This window comes from Thamnophis sirtalis, unplaced genomic scaffold, assembly GCF_051295495.1.
Source record: "Thamnophis sirtalis isolate CommonGarterSnake01/CBP01778 unplaced genomic scaffold, rThaSir2_p1.2 scaffold_11, whole genome shotgun sequence".
In the NCBI taxonomy this organism is placed as follows: Eukaryota; Metazoa; Chordata; class Lepidosauria; order Squamata; family Natricidae; genus Thamnophis; species Thamnophis sirtalis.
In genome coordinates, this window is record NW_028261391.1 from 43,548,733 (window position 1) to 43,558,264 (window position 9,532).

Here is a 9,532-nt window from a genome sequence, read left to right on the forward strand (position 1 = left end):
GGAAAGATACATTTACACTAGTGAGTGTGAACATGGGGCATCTACATTTATTAGCAATATTATCTCTACTATAAACATTCTGCTTGACGGATACTTCTTTTACTTTGTATTCACACACATTCATCTAAATGTAATGAAATTTAGATAATTATTTCTCCTATCTGTAGATTGTTTTCTGAGTCAGATTTTTGTAGTCGGTCAATTTATCAAGCATGACTGTCATCGAGGACTTGCATCAATTGTGTGTGACCTGCGAAGGTTCACAAGGAGATCGGCATAAATGAGACAAGATTGGGGACTTCATGCTTTCTTGCTGAGAACAACTCACACTTATTTTAATGCAAGGAGATGTACTGTTCTCAGTAAAGGAAGGAAAAAAAGGGAAAAACACAATCCTAGTTTTACTGAATAAAAGTAACTAAGTAAATAAAAAATGGGGCAAGAAACTTGCATCCACTAAATACAGTCTTACAGCTTTCAATAATTTATTCGGAACAGTACAATGGCTGCTCCCAAATGCAATAGCAAACTTTGGCTCATTCATTCAGAAATATAAGTACAATCTCCATGCTTCAACTCTTTTGTAAGAAAGAAGCTTTGTTTTGATCAATAATAGTTAAACATTATAATAAAATACTGACAAATTGAGGCTCCTGTAAGAGGCTTCACAAAAACATATGAAGGTCGAGTCACAATCCTTAATTATGGTTCACTGAATTTGAAAGCAAAAGGATCAAAATCTCTTGTTAAAAAGAATAGAATGAAAATGTACAAGCCCCAAACTTACCTAGCTTATGCTCATAATAATCAACAATTTATATTTAAATTCAACCAAATTATTAATTATAGTTCCTCTACAACAGTGTTTTTCAACCACTGTGCCGCGGCACACTAGTGTGCCGTGACATAGTGTAAGGTGTGCCGTGGGAAAAACACCCGCCTATATTGAATATAGGCACAGAGTTAAATTTTTTTAACATTTTCTAATGGTGGTGTGCCTCGTGATTTTTTTCATGAAAAAAGTGTGCCTTTGCACAAAAAAGGTTGAAAAACACTGCTCTACAACACTGGAATGTCTACAGATTCTATTATTACATAGTATTCTATAACGTGCATACAATTTCCACGCTCAACATTACAATTATATTGCAACTGATTTCTGCTATCTTATTTTATATCACAGCCAATGAGAAGTAAATAGAAAACTGATACACTCATTTCCCTCCTAATCCCAAAATGTCAGTTTACATTTTACAAACTCTAGTCCTTCACTGTTACTACACCTTCTTTAAAGATATACTGGTAAATTATTTAGTGGAAGACAGTGGTCACAGTTTCTTTAATCAGAGAAAATAAAAAGTAAAGTGTGTAAATTGATAATCATTTCACGAAGATGTTTTTTTTCAAAATTTGTTGTACAATATGCTAATTACATACTTAAAATTTAATTTCAAGCTAAGTTATATTAAAACCACATTTGATGAAATAAAAAAAAGAAATATATACACTCACCACTTAATATAGGAGACAAAAATTAATCTGATGTCAAAACAGGACTTACCTGTATGGCATTAGTTTATTTCTCTTCGGAAAAATTCTAGTGCAGGAGTTAGCAAGCTATAACAAATCTAACTCGTCCAGTCTGGCAATCTGTGGCAGCTTGTGCCTCACATTTCAGAGGAAAAATAGTGCTGCTCCCACCCCACTAATTACATGCAGATCCAATCAAGTAGCATAAAGCAACAGGAAAATTACAGATCAAAGGCAAGAGTAAACAAGAGAAATAAAGCAAGATGAAATTGCTGTCATTTAAAAATTAGCTGCATTTATAATAGAATTCAGGTATGTGTATCTGTCCAGTTGGAGCTAAACTTTCAGAATTTCTCACCATTGGAACATGAGCATTGGGATTGCTGGAAATACCACTCCAGCAACATTTGAAAGATTCACAAATTTTCCATCTCTGGTGTAAGATGGAAATGTGATTAGTATTCTTCAAAAAATTGTTACATGGCAGCAGTTTATACCTGTATTATTTTCTGTACATCATCTGCCTGCTAGTTCCAACTGGAAAATCCCTCCCTTTGGAACTTTCATCTCACACTAAAACAGATGGAACTGATAAACAACCCTGGTCTAGTTCACCAAACTATTATTTCCTACCTCCCTATTTCTTTTTTGAAGAAAATAGCAGAATTTATATATCAACTATATATTGACTTCTGTTTTAACATGCCCAGGCCTGACTACAGATGCAGGAAATAATCTGAGATTTTATTTTTATTCAAATGTGTACTTTAGATAAGCTTTAAAACAGTCTATACCTACCTAATTATTTCAAACAATGGTGATAAAGCCATAGGTTTGCTCCCTTGGCAACACTGCCATGTTTTCAGATAATTTTGATTAAGATAAACTGACATGAGCAAAGCATATTTCCTTCTAGCTTCTTTATTTACAAAAATATCTCTATTCCCTATGTAAGCCCTAAATGTATTCCTAGAAAATACAGGTAGTCCTTTACTTATAACTATTCTTTAGTGACTGTTCAAAGTTACAATGGCACTAGAAAAGTGACATGACTATTTTTTTACATTTTCAACATGATCAAAACTCAGACACTTGGCAACTGGTTCATATTTATGATGGTTTCAGTGTCCCAGGGTCACATAATCATCTTTTGTAATCTTCTGACAAGCAAAGCCAATGTTCATTTAACAATTGTGTTATTAACTTAACAACTGCAGTGATTCACTTAACAACTGTGGCAAAATGTCATTAAATGGAACTAAACTCACTTAACTGGTTTTGCAACAGAAATTTTGGGCTCAATTGTGGTAATAAGTTGAGGATTACCTGTAAACATTCCAGTAATTGAGGGGCTGCCACAAAGAAAAGGGGGTCAACTTATTATCCAAAGCACTAGAGGGCAGGACAGGAAACAATGGATGGAAACTAATCAAGGAGAGAAGCAACCTGGAATTAAGGAGAAACTCCCTAAGAGTGAGGACAATTAACCAGTGGAACAGCTTGCCTTCAGAAATTGTGGCTGCTTCATCACTGGAGGTTTTTAAGAAGAGACTGGAGTGGACAACCTCTTGTCTGAAATGGTATAGGGTCTCCTGCTTGAGCAGGGGGGCTGGACTAGAAGACCTCAAAGGTCCCTTCCAGTTCTATTCTATTCTATTTTACATGCCATTTGCTTGAAAGAATGCCAGGTGCCTGGAAACAGGGCAAAGGTAAGCTGGGATCATTGATGGGCAGGAAGCATTATGGAGATATATTGAGGGAAGCCATAGCAACATATTTCCATTCGAATCATTTGATAATAAGTGTGCCTCCCATTACAATCTGTGAGAAAGCCAACTATGTATTTTTAAACATTTAAGCAAGGCCTGCTTCAAGAAGGTTTCCTACTGTAATAGTGAATTAAGAAGCAAATGTGTATACTGTATATACTCGAGTATAAGCCTAGTTTTTCAGCCCACTTTTTGGGCTGAAAAAAGCCGCCTCGGCTTATACTCGAGTCAGTGAAAAATTTGCCCGAAATGGAGGAGAAAAAGGGGCGGGGCCATGCCACTGGGTGACACTCGTGAATGGCCCAGTGCCCCTGTGAGTTTCCCCTCCCTCTGTGTCAGTTTGCCGCGCAGCGCGCAGCGCACCATCCCCCCTCCTCACGTTCTAATGTAATGCAGGGCTGTCTTACGATTCCCCTTCCTCCCCCTCCTGCCGCTCTGCAACGATGTCCCACCTCCTCCTTGTTATGGCAAGCAGCCACATAGCGATGTCCCACCTCCTCTGGTACAGTGATCCAATGATAGGAATCACTGTGCCGTGTGTCATAGGAGGCGGGACATCGCTCCCGCGGCTGCACGGGACATCATCATCACAGCGGGACGTCAGCATCATGAGGTGAGTGAAGTATTTCATTGAATACACCGCTAGTTTACTGTTTTTCTTTGAAATAAATATTCAAAAACATTATTGGTATCTATTTTTATTTTTGAAATTTACCGGTAGCTGCTGCATTTCCCACCCTAGGCTTATACTCGAGTCAATAACTTTTCCAGTTTTTTGTGGTAAAATTAGGTGCCTCGGCTTATATTCGGGTCGGCCTATACTCGAGTATATACGGTAACTGTGCTGCTATAGCACTGCTATAGCATTACTGTAAGTAAGATCCCATACTTGAGTCATGAAATCTGGAAATATATTTTCTTCTCAAACAGCCAGCATATGAAACAAACACACATATCCCCCCCCCATTTCTTAGGCAATAATGTCTTTGCTTTTTTAAAAAATAGCACTTCTGAAATCTACCTACTCACAAAGATCTTATCTCAAAGTTCCTGAAAGTCTAGCATAAACTTTTATCGAGCCAAACAGCCAACTAAGGTGAGGTTGTAATAGGATAGTGCAGTTTTCTCATATTGAAAATGTTGTGATTAACTTTTCTATGGTATTAAAATTGTTTTGTAAAATGTTCTTTGCCATGAAATACTGCATGGCAAATGAACTGTTAACATAAACTTATACCGTCGTTGTATTATCTTACTACAAAGACAATGCACATTCTCAAAGAAACCAACCTTCCCCAATCTGGTTCCCTGATTTTTTTCAACTCCTATAATCAGCCTCGCTAATTATTCAGTATATCAGAAGAGCATTCGATGAAGCTTTTACTGAAAACCTGGTGTGTGTGTGTGTGTGTGTCTGTCGGTCTGCCTGTGTGGAGGGGGGGCGGGTTAAGTAGTTACTAAAATTCTTGTAAAACAGGTTTCAGGCTGGCAAATGAATACACCAGTGGGGCTTTCACTCTTTTTAAATTGCTACAGAAGGCTCTCTCGTTGTATCGCATCCCACCATCACTAACAAAGCTTGCGCCCATCCGCCTACCATTTAGAGGTGGGGAGTACAGTAATCTCCAAGAATGATCAGCTAGCCACAGAGGTTTGGGAACTCTGGTCTCCAGAGATACGGAAGGCTCCCGACTGGGAAAGGGATACTGATGGAAGCCTTCAGACACCGTGCAAAAGAACGCCTCTTCCTCCTCGCTAGAAAGAGAGGCTATGTCGACCCTCGCCCACTCCGAAGCAGAGGCCGTGATCCCAGCAGCAGCAGAAGCACCGCCCAGCGCAAGAACAACGCGACCGGACCCCGATAGCCCCCCGACCGAGATCAGCCAACTCCCCCCCCCCTCACAATCACTTACGAACCTCTGAAGCAGCAGCCGAAGCCACGCGACGCGCCCAGCGAATCCGCCGGACAGCAGTGACTGCCAGCCGAGGGACTTCCGGCCGATGGCCCGCCCCCCTCAGGCCCCGCCCCTTCCAATGATAGCTTCGTGGCATCCTTTTTTTTTCCTCCTACCGTATTTTGCCCTCCTGCTTGTTTCCGAAGTGGAGGTTGCTGCCTTCTGCTTTCTCCTTTGCCTTATGAATTATGAGCTTAGAGGTTACGAGCTGCAGAGTTGGGTGGATCTATTGATAACTGGCCTGAGGTAGTTGCTAACTTTCGTTTGAATTAGCCCCCGTTGTGAAGATTCCCGATGAAGCTCGCCATTTCTGGGACAAACTTTAACTGTGCTTCATCCCATTTTTCAGACTTCTCAGCCTGTCCATTCTGAAGGAGGACTTCCCTCTAAGGCAGAAACGAGCAAAAATGTTTTCAAACCGCCCCGGGCTCTTTTTTAGCAGGCTTGGAACGACTATGAGGGGAGTCCGTGAAAATATAACCACGTGGTTACATTTCTTTTAGTGTGGCTAGGCTTGACTTGTGCACTAATTTGGAGAATTAAAACAGCGGAAATATTTCTTTCGTTTTTAATATAATTTGATTTTTAAGTTTTAAAAACGAGTTGAAATGTGTAAAACAAAAAGAATGGGAAAATAGAAAAGAAAAAGATACAAAGAAGTAGTTTTCAATCTTTACTGCAGGTATAAGAACAGCTATGAATTTACTCTACAAAGTTACATTGTTACTTTCTTCTTTGTATAATCTATCCTATTGAAACGTCAAACCCATAGATCCCAGGTTCTTTTTTTTTACCCAAAAAGTTTACAAAGGATTTCCAATCAGCAGTTCAGGTAGTCAACTTGAGACTACAATAGAGTCCCAAATTTCTGTTGCTAAGTAAGACATTTCTTAAGATAGTTTTGCTTCATTTTATGATCTTTCTTGCCACAGTTAAGTGAAGTACCACAGTTGTTAATTTAGTACAGATAACCCTTAACTTACAACCACAATTGAGCCCAAAATTTATGTTAAGTGAGACATTTGTTGAGTGAGCTTTGCCCCATTTTATGACTTTTCTCGCCACAGTTGTGAAGTGAATCACTGCAGTTGATAAGTAAGTAACCCAGCTGTTAAGTAAATATGGCTTCCCCATTGACTTTGCTCATCAGAAGATCGCAAAAGGGGATCACATGACCTTGGAACACATCAATGATCATAAACAGTTGCCAAGCATCTGAATTTTGATCGCAGGATCATGAGGACATCACAATGGTCATTAGTGTGAAAAATGATTGTAACTCATTTTTTCAGTTCCATTGTAACTGTTGTAAATTGAGGACTACCTATAAATGTAAATGTAGCTTTTTGCACACTAAGAAAGATAAAATGATCTTTCTGGTTCACATTTCTAATATCTTTATAAAATGGAGATATATCATTGTTCTCGTTAAGACTGTAATAATAGTGTGTCTTATCAATACATTTTCCCATTGTTCAATCTGTATATATTATGACCAAATTTTATCCCACTTTATTGTATTCTTTCACTTGCACTCTCTCAAATTTCAATAAGTTTATACATTTTAACAACATATGTTCATAATCTGTAACAATTCCATTTCCAAGTCAATGTTACTATATTCAATACCATACATTATTTTGTGTACCCATCATTCCTGTGGTTTTATTATGATCTATAAAGTCATTTATGGCTTAGCACCTAATTATCTTCAGGATTGTTTATTCCAACTGGAATTGGACTAAGCTATAAAATCAGCCCAGGAGAAATAGCTGCGGAAGGCTGTTTTCAGTAGGGTTGAAAACAAGGTGGTGCTTTTCAGCAGTAGCTTTGGTACTATGTCATTTTCGATTGGAAATCAGACTGGCTCCTTGTGAGGCGTTCTTAAGAAATGCTAAAAATAGTGGTCTCATGTAATATTTATAATTTAGCATTAGCTATCATTGTATATTGATTTGCAAGCTGCAACTGATTCAGAACATAATGGAATGTAATTTTAATAATTTATATTGATTTACAAAGCTTTTATTTGTACTATGGATGTTTTAGGTAATTTTTGGAGAGAAGTGTGTATGAGTATTTTTTAATTGTAGCGTGGCACAAATGCAATAAATGTGTTATGCTTGCTGTGTTTATATACATACACACACAGAGAGACATGTATATATACTGTGGGAAGTTATCATCCAGCCGTCTCCCAGAAAAATAAAATATCCTAGGAAATATTGAAAAAGCAGAATATTTCTCTGGATATGAAAAGAAAGAAAAAAGTTTTAAAAGACAGAATAGTTGCCTGTAGCTTCCTGCCCATCCCCACTGTTAATGGGCCATTAAGGCCAAGCTAGTCCACTTTTACATAATAAAGACTTCTCCACTGAAGCTCCAGAGGGGATGGGAGTAAAGGCATGATAATATTGGCCCTTTACTCAACTGACCAGATGGCATCTGAGAACTCATCCATACCTGGATTCAAAACGCAACCTAGAGAGTAGCCCCTGCATGGCCTCATGGAGTCTGACAATCAATCAGAATACATTTCTTACACAGGAACAGGAAACAGAGAGGTGGGACTAAACAGGTTATAAAAAGTCTAGCAAGCCCCTCCTTCAGCCCTTCTCTTTTTCTCCACCAACATTGAAGCATGTGATCACCTTTTCTGTTCAGGGCTCAAGCCATGTGGCCCTGTCCAACAATAAACCATCTTTCCAAGCAGCCTCTATGTCTCCAATGTCTTTTTCCCCACTTGGAGCTGAACCCAGAAGGATATTTCTTTCATCAATACATATACACACATGCATACATATATTACATACCTAGATATAAATGTTTTCCAACACTGAGACAGGGACGTGAAGTCACTAGCGGCAGGGGAGTCATGAGGAAAAGGAAAGAATTTTAAAGAATTTTTAAAAAATAATTAAAGCCAAGGTAGTTGCTACCAGATTCCAAGTCACTCGGGGCCTCCTTTGCATAAGGAATTTTTCGCCTTTTAAAAGTTAAGCAAGGGTTAAAAATTGAAAAATTTTGTATGCAAAGGAGGCACTAATTCTCCCACCTCCTGATCTGGGAGCAGCAAATCATGCCTGTCCAAGGGCACTTGAGCGACTGCGCAATCTAGCAGCAGGAACCTTGCTTGTAAAAAGCGCCTGTGTTGGAAAACTTCATGCTCCGAGCAAGTTCAACTCTCCAGCATGCAAGTAAAGTTTTTTTGGTTTTTCCAACCTTTTACCATTATGTCTACGGAGAGGTTCTCAATCATTCAGATCTGCGCTTTTTCCAAAGGCGAGTGGACTTTCTGCCCCCCCTTTCAGACGTTTCTCTTCTCATGTGTTTTCAAAGGAGGGGGGGAAATACCCCAAGAAAGTCAACTCGCCTTTTGGGGAAAAAAAGCACCTTTGGGACCACTTCTTCTTGGGTTAATGAGATAGGGGGGAATGTGATTTTTGTCGGCAATAAATCTGGAGCGTTACCCTTTTCTGTCTGGGAAACGGGTTTTCTCTCGCTTCAGCAAGGTCACTTTTTTGGCTGCTTTGGTATTTGGGTTTAAATATGTGGGGTTGACAAGCATGTTTTCGATGTTACCGCAAACGAATCCCAGCTTATTTATATTTCGATTATGAAATAAAAGGGGCAAAACGCGGTTCCCAATCCCCTGACAGTGATCGGAGGCAGGGAAGATGCTCAAAAGGGCAAAAGAATGGGCAAAAGAAACCGAAAAAGCCGACGGAGGAGTTTGATTTTCAAGCTGGAGCGGTTAAATACTTCCCCGTGAAGTATACCCTGAAAGGGCTCGATGCAACTAAAAAAAACCAAACAAACCTGTCTGCAAAAGCAAATTTACAGAACGATCTCTGGGAGATCCCCCCCCCCTGCCCCAACTTTGCCCACCCACGAACTGGAGTGATCCTGCTCTCCTAAATACGTTTGTCGGGTTGCAATTGTGGATTTCCACACGCCTTTCTGACTTTCAGTGGCCTGAGTCTTTCGGAATGTCCCTGCGGCAGGGGATGGAGGAGGCGGGGGGGCAAGGCGGCAGAGCGCGGCAGCGGCGAGAAGCAACACCTCTGCCACTGTGTCCGACAGGCGTCCCACATTTATGTCCGCCATAAATGCGAGACGCTTGTCGGACACAGCGGCAAGGACGTCCCTGCCGCTGCCGCGCTCCCCGACCTCGTCCCCCACCTCCTCCATCCCCGTCCGCTGCGGGTGTTCCATCCCCCCAAGCTGTTTCATGAACGTCTGCTAACGAAGAATCGGGCCCCCGCCAGCCACAGCATG

The 9,532-nt window shown here is 40.1% G+C and overlaps 1 protein-coding gene across 1 annotated transcript in view; it reads right to left on the reverse strand.

The window, feature by feature from the left end:
• ALDH18A1 (aldehyde dehydrogenase 18 family member A1) overlaps positions 1 to 5,292 on the reverse strand; it is a 28,646-nt gene extending 23,354 nt beyond the window's left edge. The window contains exon 1 of the mRNA XM_014052125.2: positions 5,217 to 5,292. The gene's annotated coding sequence lies outside the window, so the exon portion shown is untranslated. The remainder of the gene's footprint in view (positions 1 to 5,216) is intronic.
• Positions 5,293 to 9,532: the final 4,240 nt, after the last annotated feature.